This window comes from Mytilus californianus, unplaced genomic scaffold (assembly GCF_021869535.1).
Source record: "Mytilus californianus isolate M0D057914Y unplaced genomic scaffold, xbMytCali1.0.p SCAF_1, whole genome shotgun sequence".
Lineage (NCBI taxonomy): Eukaryota > Metazoa > Mollusca > Bivalvia > Mytilida > Mytilidae > Mytilus > Mytilus californianus.
Window position 1 is genome coordinate 140,872,851 of NW_026262581.1, and position 17,510 is coordinate 140,890,360.

Here is a 17,510-nt window from a genome sequence, read left to right on the forward strand (position 1 = left end):
GCTTAATACCAAAATTTACGATAAAAGAGATGATTTATCATTTCCTATTGTTAATTATCCATTTTTAGATGGTGACGTTCCCTTGTCACCATCTTATGGTGTTTATATATCTCAACTTGTTCGATTTGCTCGTGTATGTAACAACGTATTTGATTTTAACGAAAGAAATCTCTGTATTACTGAAAAAATTTTACACCAGGGTTTTCGATATCACAAACTAGTCAAAACATTTACTAAATTTCATCATCGGTACAAGGACATCATTCGAGTCGTAATATAAATCAACTTGCAGACATCTTATACGTTCGGGTATTTCACATCCAATCTTTTATGGTAATATTCTACACAAAGCACAAAAATGTCGTTATTCACCTCAAAAGCTAACCAAACCTTTAAACAGACTTATTCTGAAGGGATATAGTTACGATACTGTTGTCAGGTCATTGAAGATGGCATATTTTGGAATTAATATTGAGTCCCGGTTTTGGTTACTAATTCAGATTTCCCTCAGAGCAGTTTGAATTCATGGGACTTTACTCTATTTTTACTGAATTTATGATATTCTTTTAGAACAATTATAATTGAGAAAAGCATGTAGCAACTATATATATTTGGAGGGAAAGTTTAGACCCAAATTTTGATTTGAAGGATTGAAGTTGAAAAGGAAGTGATTTAAATTTGTTTAAATTCCAGAAAGTTTCTCAGACCCACAATTTTTTAGGAAAGGTACACAGGAACGATCTAAAGAAACATGTTGACCCAAGCTTTTATAAGGAACTATTGGATTTCAAAGGTCGATTAAAATTTTGATACCTTTTCTGTAAATCTGTATGAACATTAATGCACTCCTACTAAAATTTTTTGAGGAAACTTATGACCCACAATTTTTACAAGAAACGATTAGATTTTAAGAGGACGTAACTTAAATTTTTTCGATTTCTCAAAAGTCACAAAGTAGATATAAGAAGATGTGGCATGAGTGCCAATGAGACAACTCTCCATCCAAGTGTCACAGTGGAAAAATGGACAAAAGTTGATTTTGAGACTTTTCGGACATTTTGTAAAAGATTTTGTAGAATCACTGTTTTTGAAATATTGCCAATACAAGACTTATTTATGGAATTAAAGTCTTGGCTTGTCATATACGAATAATAGACCAATTGAAGTAAAATGTTGCTAATTGAAAATCAAATTAAAACATGAAATTAGATTATCTTAATCTTCTAAACTTGTCTTTAAACCTTTCACAATAAAATTAACAAAATCCCTTTTTGAAATATTGCCAATACAACAAAAACAGTGATTCTACAAAATCTTTTACAAAATGTCCGAAAAGTCTCAAAATCAACTTTTGTCCATTTTTCCACTGTGACAACATGCCTCTTCTCCCACTGAAGCACGACCTCGTGCTTCGAATAGATTCAACGAAAATACCTAAATTGTGGTAGAAAAGTTCTGGGTTGGTTCTGGTATACGGTCCTTTGATTTAGCGTGGATCGCAATTGTTCTTTTTCACTATCGGATTCTTTTAATTTAATATTCAATTCTCCAATTTGCTTGTAATACTCGTCCACTTTGAAATGTAAAATGGAGTTTTCATTAAAAAACTGTCTCTTTTCTGTAGCTATTTCTTCGTATTGTTGTTGGATGTCGAAAATAAAATCAATTTTTCTCTGTAGGTATAATTCCAAATCATTTATGCGTTTTACGTGATTTTGACAGTTGTCTATATTAACGGATTGTCTTTTCTGGTTGTCTTGTAAGCTTAGAACATTTTCACGTAACTTTTCATTTTCAGTTGAAACACTTTGTAAATGAAGTAACTGTTCGCGTAAATTCTGGATTTCGGCTGTCAGACTTTCACCCTTTTTATGTTCTGTTGAAAGTTTCTCTTTGACACACGTTAATTCACATTTGATAATACTAGAGGAGTCCAAACAACTTCGGAATGCTGAATCACGAAGATTAGCAAATGGCAAACTACGGGTTAATGATTTAGAATCCAAATATTCCTGTATCCGTCTCGAATCTCTATCCCTTTGCGATTTTGATTTGGTTTTTATCTGCGGCACATCTTTGCACTTTTTAATTTCCTGATGAGGACGAGAGACACACATTCGGGCGTAGTGTCCTACGTGATGACACTTAAAACATTGCTTACTTTCTGCATAACAAAATGTTTGTCTATGCTGATTTCCACATCTGGCGCACGCTGGAATCTGACGCATCTGGAAAAACCATGGTCTCCATTGTGGCCTGAAGTTGTATTCCATCGCTGCAACTCTGCTACATGTATATATGTACGTCTCTGCTGGGGAACTGGTAACTCGCTTGCTGCTCTGAGGTATCAGGAAAGCGTGTTGAGCTAAAGAGTCAACACGACCCAGACCAGGCACCAAATGTCACAAATAAAAACTGGGTGTATCTTGTGACTGGGTAATGTGTTGGCCTGGAACCACACACACACAATAAACAGTAAGACAAGTCTGCACGGACTCCGACTCTGGGACTAGCTCTTGTAACAAAAGACGACTCTGGTTAGCGCGATGTATAATTTAATAAGTTCAGCATGGAATACAATTGTACAGAGTTGGAACTGCTCAGTGTAATACTAAATCCAATCTGCTACATCAAAATAACAAGATAGTTTATATAACAAACCAAAAATTACTTGAATAGACTTGACAAATATTTCTCTAAATGAGTGAGAAAGTTCAATTAAGGGATTACAGAAAAATTAGCACACAGATAATAATTAACAATAGAACATACAGACTTATTTATGGAATTAAAGTCTTGGCTTGTCATATACGAATAATAGACCAATTGAAGTAAAATGTTGCTAATTGAAAATCAAATTAAAACATGAAATTAGATTATCTTAATCTTCTAAACTTGTCTTTAAACCTTTCACAATAAAATTAACAAAATCCCTTTTTGAAATATTGCCAATACAACAAAAACAGTGATTCTACAAAATCTTTTACAAAATGTCCGAAAAGTCTCAAAATCAACTTTTGTCCAATTTTCCACTGTGACACAAGTCACAATTTGTAAAAGTAAACCAAGCAAACAAAGGCCCACACATTTTTTTTTGGGGAAAAGTACAAAGCAATCTTCTTTTTTTTGAAACATGGATCCAAATTCAAACATGGAACAATTTCTTGCGTTTCCAATTTTGCGTAATTTCCTGAAAGACTCTAAGACGCACACCATTTAAATAGTGGTACATAGCAACCGTTTATTTTCAGAAACAAATTTAATAAAAAAAAATGTATATGAAACTCTAAGATATAATGGGATGTAATTCCAATCTTAGTATACCATTAAATAGTTCTTTGTTCATGTTGTGATAGTTGCATTTGTTTAATTCGTAGGAATACCCTTTTCTAGTTTTTTGTTGTCTTGTCTTGTCTTTCGCCTTTTGTCGTTTGTCTTCTTGTCGTGTCTTGTCTTGTCTTGCCTTGATCAATTATGTCAATCAATTGTAACTGATTCTTATGCCCTTTATGGGCCCTGTAATTTGAGAAATAAAAATATTCTATTCAATAGTCTTGTATTGTATTGTTGCCAATACAAAAGCGCTTATTAATTTGTGGTACCTTCCGGGACAGACAGTTCAATAGCAGCTTTACTGACGAAATGTAATTATTAAACAAATTATTTATGTAGAGACAATACGTGTTTTTGGAATACCTTTCATCCAGTACAATCGTGATCAAAAGTGTGGATGTTTAGTCAAAAATATAAAAAAAAGATCGAGTGTATAAAAACCAAAAGGCTTCAATAGAACAGCCAAATCGCCGTTGTCAACCATTACCTTTTTAATTGGCTACTCATATCATCTGAAACAATCTAATTAAAATATGGATCTCTGATTTCTTTATACTCATATGATACTTTGACACAAGTTACGATAGATCCATATTTTAATTAGATTGCATCTGAAACAAGGAAAAAATCCAGATGAACTGGTCGCTGGTATGTTAATTTTTAAAATTATTTATTGATAAGTAAATGCGTTGTTTTTATTAGAAAGTATGATATTTTACCGAGATAGAAAACAAAGGAAATGCAGTAGACTAACTAGAACAATCCTGAAAGATCAAATAGACAACAATCTGAATCTACTCATGACAAAAATTAAGGTAGGAAAAGCAGTGTATTGCATATTACTACCAGGTTCTACAAGAGTTGTCTTTCTTTGGTAGATATCTCTTTCCTTTATAGACCTATTGCTTCATTTAGACTCTGTTGGATATTTGTCTCATTGGCAATCATACCACAGTGTCATCTTTTGAAGTATCCATCATGACAAAACGTGAAACAATTCAAACGAAAAAATCCAAATGCCTGATTCATGACAAAACAATATATGAAACAGGTACTTAGTATATACAATTATATTGTTTTAAATTAACTTAAATAGGGTGATCATCTGCTCCACTAGTGACATTCGTCATGTCGCTTGGGTAGGATGATCATCTGCTCCACTAGTGACACCCGTCATGTTACTTAGGTAGGGTGATCATCTGCTCCACTAGTGACATTCGTCATGTAGCTTGAGTAGGGTGATCATCTGCTCCACTAATGACATTAGTCGTGTAACTAAAATAAGGGGATCATCTTCTCCACTAGTGACTCGTCGTGTAACTTACATAGGGTGATCATCTGCTCCCCTAGTGACATCCGTCGTGTAACTTACATAGGGTGATCATCTGCTCCACTAGTGACATTCGTCGTGTAACTTACATACGGTGATCATCTGCTCCACTAGTGACATCCGTCGTGTAACTTACATCGGGTGATCATCTGCTCCACTAGTGACATTCGTCGTGTAACTTACATAGGGTGATCATCTGCTCCACTAGTGACATTCGTTGTGTAACTTAAATATGGTCAGCATCTTCTCCACTAGTGACATTCGTGGTGTAACTTAAGTAAGCTGACACCCGTCATTTTACTTAAGACAAATGATCATCTGATCCACTGGTGATACCCGTCAAGTAACTTAATTTGGTGAGCATTTCCACCGCAAGTGACACCCGTCATGTAACTAAGGTAGGGCCTGCATTTGCTCCACCAGTGACATCCGGCATGTAACTTAAGTAGTACCAGCATCTTCTCCACTAGTGACATTCGTCTTGTAACTTAAGTAGGACCAGCATCTGCTATAGTAGTGACACCCGTCATGTAACTTAAGTAGGACCAGTATCTGCTACACTAGTGACACCCGTCATGTAACTTAAGTAGGGTGAACATCTGCTCCACTAGTGACATCAGTCATGTTACTTAGGTAGGGTGAACATCTGCTCCACTAGTGACACCCGTCATGTTACTTAGGTTGGGTGAACATCTGCTCCACTAGTGACAACCGTCACTACTGACATCCGTCATGTTACTTAAGTTGGGTGATCATCAGCTCCACTAGTGACACCCGTCATGTTACTTAGGTTGGGTGAACATCTGCTCCACTAGTGACAACCGTCACTACTGACATCCGTCATGTTACTTAAGTAGGGTGAACATCTGCTCCACTAGTGACACCCGTCATATAACTTATGTAGGGTGAACATCTGCTCCACTAGTGACACCCGTCATGTTACTTAGGTAGGGTGATCATCTGCTCCACTAGTGACACCCATCATATTACTTATGTAGGTTGAACATCTGCTCCACTAGTGACATCCATCATGTTACTTAAGTAGGGTGATCATCTGCTCCACTAGTAACACCCGTCATATTACTTAGGTAGGGTGAACATCTGCTCCACTAGTGACACCCGTCATGTTACATAGGTAGGATGAACATCTGCTCCACTAGTGACACCCGTCATGTTACTTAGGTAGGGTGAACATCTGCTCCACTAGTGACAGCCGTCATGTAACTTAAGTAGGGTGATCGTCTGCTCCACTAATGACATCCGTCATGTAACTTAAGTAGGGTAATCGTCTGCTCCACTAGTGACACCCGTCATGTTACTTAGGTAGGGTGATCCTCTGCTCCACTAGTGACACCGTCATGTTACTTATGTAGGATGAACATCTGCTCCACTAGTGACACCCGTCATGTTACTTAGGTAGGATGAACATCTGCTCCACTAGTGACACCCGTCATGGTACTTAGGTACTATGATCATCTGCTCCACTGGTGACACCCGTCATGTTACTTAGGTAGGGTGAACATCTGCTCCACTAGTGACAGCCGTCATGTAACTAAAGTAGGGTGATCGTCTGCTCCACTAGTGACACCCGTCATGTTACTTAGGTACGATGATCATCTGCTCCACTAGTGACACCCGTCATGTTATTTAGGTAGGGTGAACATCTGCTCCACTAGTGACATCCGTCATGTAACTTAAGTTGGGTGAATATGTGCTCCACTAGTGACACCCGTCATGTTACTTAGGTAGGGTGAACATCTGCTCTACTAATGACACCCGTCATGTTATTTAGGTAGGGTGAACATCTGCTCCACTAGTGACACCCATCATGTTATTTAGGTAGGGTGAACATCTGCTCCACTAGTGACACCCGTCATGTTATTTAGGTAGGGTGAACATCTGCTCCACTAGTGACACCCGTCATGTTTTTTGGGTAGGGTGAACATCTGCTCCACTAGTGACACCCGTCATGTTATTTAGGTAGGGTGAACATCTGCTCCACTAGTGACACCCGTCATGTTATTTAGGTAGGGTGAACATCTGCTCCACTAGTGACACCCGTCATGTTATTTAGGTAGGGTGAACATCTGCTCCACTAGTGACACCCGTCATGTTACTTAGGTAGGGTGAACGTGACACCCGTCATGTTATTTAGGTAGGGTGAACATCTGCTCCACTAGTGACACCCGTCATGTTATTTAGGTAGGGTGAACATCTGCTCCACTAGTGACACCCGTCATGTTTTTTGGGTAGGGTGAACATCTGCTCCACTAGTGACACCCGTCATGTTATTTAGGTAGGGTGAACATCTGCTCCACTAGTGACACCCGTCATGTTATTTAGGTAGGGTGAACATCTGCTCCACTAGTGACACCCGTCATGTTATTTAGGTAGGGTGAACATCTGCTCCACTAGTGACACCCGTCATGTTATTTAGGTAGGGTGAACATCTGCTCCACTAGTGACACCCGTCATGTTATTTAGGTAGGGTGAACATCTGCTCCACTAATGACACCCGTCATGTTATTTAGGTAGGGTGAACATCTGCTCCACTAGTGACACCCGTCATGTTATTTAGGTAGGGTGAACATCTGCTCCACTAGTGACACCCGTTATGTTATTTAGGTAGGGTGAACATCTGCTCCACTAGTGACACCCGTCATGTTTTTTGGGTAGGGTGAACATCTGCTCCACTAGTGACACCCGTCATGTTATTTAGGTAGGGTGAACATCTGCTCCACTAGTGACACCCGTCATGTTATTTAGGTAGGGTGAACATCTGCTCCACTAGTGACACCCGTCATGTTATTTAGGTAGGGTGAACATCTGCTCCACTAGTGACACCCGTCATGTTACTTAAGTTGGGTGATCATCTGCTCCACTAGTGACACCCGTCATGTTATTTAGGTACGATGATCATCTGCTCCACTAGTGACACCCGTCATGTTATTTAGGTACGATGATCATCTGCTCCACTAGTGACACCCGTCATGTTACTTAGGTAGGGTGAACATCTGCTCCACTAGTGACATCCGTCATGTAACTTAAGTTGGGTGAATATATGCTCCACTAGTGACATCCGTCAAGTTATTTCAGTAGGTCGAGCATCTGCTCCACTAATGACACGTGTCATGTAGCAATTTTTCGTATGACTTTTTTTAACTTTTTGTCAAGATGTGGCCTTTGATATTTTACTATACGGTGTGGGTTTTATTCATTGTTGTAGGCTGTGCTGTGTCATATAGTTGCTTAACGTCCTTTGGACATCATGGTGGATAGTTGCCTATTTGGCAATCTTACCACATATCCTTTTTTATAAGCGATAGAAAGAACCTCCGACATTATAAGATATATATCAAAATGCTACACAGAAAAGCAGAGAAACTATTATTAAGTAGGGTTTCTTTCTGTTATACAGCAATTATCAACAATCAAATAATTATCTAAATTACAAACCCTTACATAGTTTGACACTTTTCGTATTGCATGTTTTGATTCAATTTAACAGGTCGGATGTACTTTAAATGATGTATAAAATCGAAATGAATAAGTATTCGCTAATAAATGAATGGCTTTTTAACTTCAATTACTAGTAGTTGTACATCAAAGGCCTGCGAGCATTAACGAATTGGTCGTTTATTTTATTATATGGAAAATATTTGCAAAAGTCAATCCTCAATATAAAACTTTCATTTCTTTATTTGATATCAATCTCTATGGCATTCGAGTATAATATTATAAAAATAGTACCGTTCTAATTGAAATTCTCAAAATAGTTTTAATCTGAGAACTGAACTAATTTTTTTCAACCCTTATATTTATTTAAAAATAATCTATAATATTGTACATTTAATTCAATAAGAATAAACAGAATTATTATCGGATTTCTTCCGTTTACGACAATGTTTAAACGGGGATGAACGAGAATCTTTTAAAGCAAGGTGACACTCTTTCCAATTTATTATAGATGGTGGACAATATTTCTATCCTTATTTTAGAAAGTGTATAACCATGATAAACACTCGGTTTTGAGGGACGATGTTGAGATTCACCTTAATTACCTGGCCATCGGGATCATATCAAAATTTTACTTTTCCTAAGTCCCATGTTAAATTGGAGAATTATTTTCTATAGATATTTTTTGTGATGGTTGTTGTTGATGGTTTTTTTTCGGAGTGGAGAATTGTGGTGCTTAAAATACACGTAAATTGTCAACGTGAAAACCGTTGACTAAGCACTGACGACTGGATAAATGCTGACCGTCTTTGAAAAACAGCGGCAATATCATCAATCATTAGGTTCAAAATTATGTCAAACAAATTCAAAGCAGGGACATTTACAAATCATCTAGCCGACATATTCACTCATTTACTCATTAGATGCTCCAGTGAGTCCATATTTCTGACTTTGACATAGAAAATACTCTTGATGAATGAGGCAAAAGTATATTCTCAGTCTCTGGCAATCTAGGAATCATATGTGTCATCTTACTAATTGCCAAAAGAAAGAGGTGGACTGAATCTCCAACAAATAAGAATGACTTTCACCGAAAATAACCATTCTGCATTCTTAAATGAAATATAAATCATACTGACACGTGGGTTGAAAAAAAAACAATAGATCGGACATGTGATCTTCTCGTGGATTTAGTCGCCTACCTTCGATTATTTCGCTTTATGAATATGCTCAATGAAATGTCTATTGCTCGTGTTGCTTCCGTCACAAGATATCGAGTGACGGAGTTAATATTCCATTTAGTACTGTATTTACGTTCTATTTACATTATCAGAGAGATGATAGTCATATCACAATAATTAACATTATTCTCAAGGGAACATATCCTCGGCAAATAAAGTTTGTAATGACCGATGGCTTGCGCTATTTAATTGAGCGATTCTTATAAAGTTATCATTCAACTGTTAATAAAATAAATTGTGTTGTGCAAGAGTCTATGTTAGCCATATATCTTTATATTAGAGAAAGACTGAAACATCTTCTATACCATTCATCATGAAATTTAAATGAAATCATTTGCCATCTAACACCGGTTAAAAGAAGCAGTCGTTTAACTGAATTAGTTAATATCTCATGCTTGTGTCCATTGCTGTTTACAGAAGAAAGAACTTTCTTTCCAAATTGACATATATCCTTTTTTGATGTTTTAGTCCAACGTATGACATCACAATAGAATGTAACCGGTTAGAATGTAAGGTGAGAAATATCTTCTTTATTTTTCTTTGTTGACAAATTTGTTTGTTTTTATAGTGGTTAAGATTATAACACAATGTTGACTGCTGTACCCATATTTTTTACATTTTTACCTAATGTTCACACATTGTTGTCAATATAATGGAATTTTATGTGACTGTAATACAAGTGAGAGGTTTAGCTAGCTATAAAACAAGGTTTAATCCACCATTTTCTACATAAAGAAATGCCTGTACCAAGTCAGGAATATTACAGTTGTTTTCCATTCGTTTGATGTTTTTCAGCTTTTGATTTTGCCATTTGATAAGGGACTTTCCGTTTTGAATTTTCCTTGGAGTTCGGTATTTTTGTTATTTTACTTTTTTCTTATAGTTTTTTTTTACGAGGAACATAAATTTTTAGATAATATGCTGATAACGAATGAAAATGTTTTGAAAATATTTAAAAATCTGTGTTATAATTAACTTTTGTGTGTTGATGCTAAGTTATATGAAAATAAGGAGATGTGGTATGATTGCCAATGAGACAACTATCCACCAAAGTTCAAATGAAGTGGATGTAAGCAATTATAGGCAACCGTACGGCCTTCAACAATGAGAAAAACCCATATCGTATATAATCGGCTATAAAAGGCCCCGACATGAAAAATATGAAACAATTCAATTGAGAAAACTAACGGCCTAATTTATAACAAAACAATTTACGAAAAAACAAATTATGACAGACATATATGCATGAACCAACGACAACAACTGAACTACAAGCTTCTGACTTGGGACAGTCACATGAAGAATGTGGTGGGGTTAAACATTTTTGTGAGCGCTCAATCCTCCCTTAACCTGGGACAGTGGTGTAACAGCACAACATAAGAACATACTATAATATTAATTATGCTATTTAAGATCAGCTTCACTAGAATATATTGTTGCAAAACGTACAGGTTATAAAATGTATACACCGAAGGATGCATTTAGAGGAACATTGCAGTCTTAAAAGAAAAGTTTGCATTGAAAAAGTTAGAAATCATCTCTTTTGTCGTATATTTTGTTTCAATTTTGCATTTTGTAACAACAAAGTTGTGTTTAGAAATGGACAATATTGACTTTTTCTACTAGTGTTAGGTCTATGTAGCTGATGTTATCTGTATTATTTGTCCTCGCTAAAAAATTGTTTTGTCCGGGTTATTTCGATTTTCCTTGTAACGCAAATTGTTCAATATTTTCTTCCTGTTATCTTTATATGTTAGTGTGAAAAGAAAGAATGTTGTATTTTTTTCTTTGGATACGAGTATTATTTAAATGTACTACCAAGAAACCTGTTTCGAGTGTTTTTTTCTTCATTTACCAGCACTGGATCAATACCACTGATCGTGGACTGTTAGTCCCCGAGGGTCTCATCAACACAGTATATTGGCTTCGGTACTGACACAATTTTTAACAAAATTTTCATAAATTCTCCGTTGATAAATTTAGATATTATTAAGAAATTAAGGTTCAATCCCCTTAGGCAAAGTTGACCTTAGATGAATTTGGCTATTTTTACGTCCCTTTTGGTCAAATAGCTCTTCACGTGTTTAGGTCTTTTACACTTTTGTCTTTAAAATATTTTAGTCCTGAGGAAGGTGATCTAAAGATGCAAGAAATTATTAAAGTGTTTTGTTCATCTGATTTAACAACTTTGATATAAAATCAGTATTTCAAAAAAGATTACACAACAGACAGATATGCAAAGTCTTAGAAACTTCCAAAGGTAAAATTTCAATGATAACAATGTCAATGTCCCGTATGTTTATAATAACAATGCTTATTTTTATGGCTAGTCAGTATTTTCGAGGAAAACAGATGGCTTTGTTTACATTTTGTTCAAATGAAATTCATAACCGAGTAACATCGTTCTTTGGTTTATAAATAATGTCTATAGCATATTGAGTAGTGAAACTGACATGCACAAAACATTTTCCTTTTGGCTTTATATGTTTGAGGTTGATCAGTTCGCGAAGTAAGATATGCTTCACTTGGAGATGGATTTTGTATTGCCCAACACTTTCGCAATACATGATATCTACCGGTATCTGGTTTGAGATGGGATATTATATTGCCCGACACTTTCCGCAGCACCTGATATCTATCTCGTTTAAGATGAGATTTTGTATTGCCCAACACTTTCTGCAGTACCTTATATCTATCTCGTTTGGGATGGAATATTGTATTGCCAAACACTTTCTGCAGTACCTGATATCTATCTCGTTTGAGATGGGATATTGTATTACCCAACTTTTTCGGCAGTATCTGATATCTATCTTGCTGGAGATGGGATATTGTATTGCCCAACACTTGCTGAAGTACCTGATATCTATCTCGTTTAAGATGGAATATTGTATTGCTCAACACTTTCCGCAGTACCGGATATCTATTTCGTTTGAGATGAAATATTTTATTGCCCAATACTTTCCGCAATACCTGATATCTATCTCGTTTAAGATGGAATTTGCAAATATACAACACTTTCGGCAGTACCTGATATCTATCTCATTTAAAATGGAATTATGCATTGCACAACACTTTAAGCAGCACCTCATATCTATCTCGTTTGAGATGGAATATTGTGTAGCCCAACACTATAGGCAGTACCGGATATCTATTTCGTTTGAGATGGAATATTGTATTGCCCAACATTTTCCACAGCACCTGATATCTATCTCGTTTGAGATGTAATATTGTATTGCCCAACACTTTCCGCAGTAACTGATATCTATCTCGTTTGAGATGGAATATTGTATTGCACAACACTTTCGGCAGTACCTAATATCTATCTCGTTTAAGATGGGATGTTGTATTGCACAACACTTTCCGCAGAACCTGATATCTATCTCGTTTGAGATGGAACATAGTATTGCACAACATTTTCCGCAGTACCTGAAATCTATCTCGTTCAAAATGGGATGTTGTATAACCCAACACTTTCAGTAATACTTGATATCCATCTCGTTTAAGATGGAATATTGTATTGCCCAACACTTTCCACAGTGCCTGATATCTATCTCGTTTGAGATGGAATATTGTATTGCCCAACACTTGCTGCAGTACCTGATATTTATCTCGTTTGAGATGGGATATTGTATTGCCTAATATTTTCCGCAGAACCTGATATCTACCTCCTTTGAGATGGGATATTGTATTGCCCAAAACTTTCCGCAGCACCTGATATTTATCTCGTTTGAGATGGGATATTGTATCGCCCAACACTTTCGGCAGTACCTGATATCTACCTCGCTTGAGATAAGATATTGTATTGCCCAACAATTTCCGCAGCACCTGATATTTATATCGTTTGAGATAAGATATTCTATTGCCCAACACTTTCGGAAGTACCTGACATCTACCTCGTTTGAGATGGGATATTGTATTGCCCAACACTTTCCGCACGACTGATATTTATCTAGTTTGAGATAAGATATTGTATTGCCGAACACTTTCGGCAGTAACTGATATCTATCTCTTTTGATATGGGATATTCTATTGTCCAACACTTTCCGCAGCACCTGATATTTATCTCGTTTGAGATGGAATATTGTATTTCCCAACACTTTCCACAGAACCTGATACTTACCTCGTTTGAAATGGATATTGTATTGCCCAACACTTTCCGCAGTTTCTGATATCTGTCACGTTTGAGATGGTATATTCTATTGCCCAACACTTTCCGCAATACCTGATATCTATCTCGTTTAAGATGGAATATTGTTTTGCACAACACTTGCTGAAGTACTTGATACCTATCTCGTTTTAGATGGAATATTGTATTGCTCAACACTTTCCACAGTACCGGATATCTATTTCGTTTGAGATCAAATATTTTGTTGCCAAATATTTTCTGCAATACCTGATATCTATCTCGTTTAAGATGGAATTTGCATTGTACAACACTTTCGGCAGTACCTGATATCTATCTCATTTAAAATGGAATTATGCATTGCACAACACTTTAAGCAGCACCTCATATCTTTCTCGTTTGAATTGGAATATTGTGTAGCCCAACACTACCGGCAGTACCGGATATCTATTTCGTTTGAGATGGAATATTGTATTGCCCAACATTTTCCGCAGCACCTGATATCTATCTCGTTTGAGATGTAATATTGTATTGCACAACACTTTCCGCAGTAACTGATATTTATCTCGTTTGAGATGGAATATTGTATTGCACAACACTTTCGGCAGTACCTAATATCTATCTTGTTTAAGATGGGATGTTGTATTGCCCAACACTTTCCACAGAACTTGATATCTATCTCGTTTAAGATGGGATTTTGCATTGCACAACACTTTCCGCAGAACCTGATATCTATCTCGTTTGAGATGGGACATAGTATTGCACAACATTTTCAGCAGTACCTGATATTTATCTCGTTTGAGATGGGATATTGAATTGCCTAATACTTTCCGAAGAATCTGATATCTACCTCGTTTGAGATGGGATATTGTATTGCCCAACACTTTCCGCAGCACCTGATATTTATCTCGTTTGAGATGGGATATTGTATCGCCCAACACTTTCGGCAGTACCTGATATCTACCTCGCTTGAGATAAGATATTGTATTGCCCAACACATTCCGCAGCACCTGATATTTATCTCGTTTGAGATAAGATATTGTATTGCCAAACACTTTCTGCAGCACCTGATATCTACCTCGTTTGAGATGGGATATTGTATTGCCCAACACTTTCCGCAGCACCTGATATTGATATCGTTTGAGATAGGATATTGTATTGCCCAACACTTTCGGCAGTATCCGATATCTATCTCCTTTGATATGGGATATTCTATTGCCCAACACTTTCCGCAGCACCTGATATTTATCTCTTTTGAGATGGAATATTGTATTGCTCAACACTTTCCGCAGAACCTGATACTTACCTCGTTTGAGATGGATATTGTATTGCCCAACACTTTCCGCAGTACCTGATATTGATCTCGTTTGACATCGGATATTGTATTGTCCAACACTTTTCGCAGTACCTGATATTTATCTCGTTTGAGATGGTATATTCTATTGCCCAACACTTTCCGCAATACCTGATATCTATCTCGTTTAAGATGGAATATTGTTTTGCACAACACTTGCTGAAGTACTTGATATCTATCTCGTTTTAGATGGAATATTGTATTGCTCAACACTTTCCGCAGTACCTGATATTGATCTCGTTTGACATCGGATATTGTATTGTCCAACACTTTTCGCAGTACCTGATATTTATCTCGTTTGAGATGGGATATTCTATTGCCCAATACTTTCGGCAGTACCTGATATCTACCTCGTTTGAGATGGGATATTGTATTGCCCAACACTTTCCGCAGCACCTGATATTTATCTCGTTTGAGATGGGATATTGTATTGCCCAACACTTTCCGCAGCACCTGATATTTATCTCGTTTGAGATGGGATATTCTATTGCCCAACACTTTCGGAAGTACCTGATATCTACCTCGTTTGAGATGGGATATTGTATTGCCGAACATTTTCCTCAGTACCTGATAACTTCTTCGTTTAAGATTGGATATTGTATTGGCTCAAACTTTCCGCAGTACCGGATGTCTATCTCGTTTGGGATGGAATATTGTACTGCCCAACACTTTCCGCAGTACCGGATATTTATCTCGTATGAGATTGGAATTTGTATTGTCAAACGCTTTCGACTGTTCATGATATTTTGTCCAACATTTTCTACACTTTTTGCAGCACCTGATATTTATCTAGTTTGAGAGGGGATTTTGTATTGCCCAGTACAAAATCTATCTATTAAAATTGAACACTTTATAAATTTCGTGCGACCGAAGCGATATTCTATATTTCTCTACATCAGAGTTATGAATTTATTAAACAGAGACTAATTGGTTTGATACTACTTGTCTGTTATATAAGTCAGATTAGGTTCTCATTAAGGAAATTTTACATCTCAGAAACTTTTTGCACTCTTTGAAGTGGTTTTGAGCGGTTTAGCTAGCTTTAAAACCAGGTTTAGTCCACCATTTTCTACAAAAGGAAATGCCTGTACCAAGTCAGGAATATGACAGTTGTTTTCCATTCGTTTGATGTGTTTGCGCTTTTGATTTTGCCATTTGTAAAGGGACTTTTCGTTTTAAATTTTCCTTGGAGTTCGGTATTTTTGCTATTTTACTTTTTATCATGTTTATTATTGTTTCGTTGTACTTATGTTTTTGTTTTCTATCATACCGTTATTTAAGAGTAATTTCTATCCCTGCATTTCTATGTCCTGAAAGAAAACATAAAAACAAAACAATATTTGACTTTTTCGGAATAAATAAAAATAAACAGGATTTTTAATTTGGCAATTGAACTTAGTTATCTGGATATCCTGAATTACTATTTGGTTCAAAATAATTTATGAAAATTTCATTTGTGTGTCTGTTTTCCTTTATCGGTTGCTTGTAGGTTTTGGTAAATTGACTGAACGAAAAACATTCTTTCAACATCAATACCAAAGAGAATGAACTTAAATTGCATCGGGCGAAAAGATGCTAGTATCTAAATCAAATGGATACCAGTAACCAAAATAAATTAAGTCAAGGCATCATTTATATATAGCTGGGGTGGCAGCGTCCAGATAACTGCCAATTTTCTTGATGATTCCAACAGCGTGCTACGGCTGCAGACCGTCATTTCAAAAGAAAGCAGTAATTTTAAATCTTCCATGATAATTTGTTATCTTCCACATGGATAAGAATTCGGAATAACGACACACACCGAACAGAAATTGATTGTCGTACAAGAATTCGGAATAACGACACTCATGCAACAGAAATTGATTGTCGTACAAGAATTCGGAATAACGACACTCATGCAACAGAAATTGATTGCCGTACAAGAATTCGGAATAACGACTCATGCAACAGAAATTGATTGCTGTACAAGAATTCAGAATAACGACACTCATGCAACAGAAATTGATTGCCGTACAAGAATTCGGAATAACGACACTCATGCAACAGAAATTGGTTGCCGTACAAGAATTCGGAATAACGATACTCATGCAACAGAAATTGATTGCCGTACAAGAATTTGGAATAACGACACTCATGCAACAGAAATTGATTACCGTACAAGAATTCGGAATAACGACACACATGCAACAGAAATTGATTGCCGTACAAGAATTCGGAATAACGACACACATGCAACAGAAATTGATTGCCGTACAAGAATTCGGAATAACGACACTCATGCAACAGAAATTGATTGTCGTACAAAAATTCGGAATAACGACACACATGCAACAGAAATTGATTGCAGAATAAGAATTCGGAATAACGACATACACACAACAGAAATTGATTGCCGTACAAGAATTCGGAATAACGACACACACACAACAGAAATTGATTGTCGTACAAGAATTCGGAATAACGACACACATGCAACAGAAATTGATTGCCGTGACAATGTATTTGGTTCTTATTATTTTTTGTTAATCCCCCTATTTTGACTGCAATAATTTTCTGATTAATCTATTGCTTACTAATATACATACGTATCTCTCGTCACCAAAGAACAATAGAAACATAAAATTCATGAAAAAAATACTATATAAAGGTACTTTTTATTTTTTGAAACCCGTA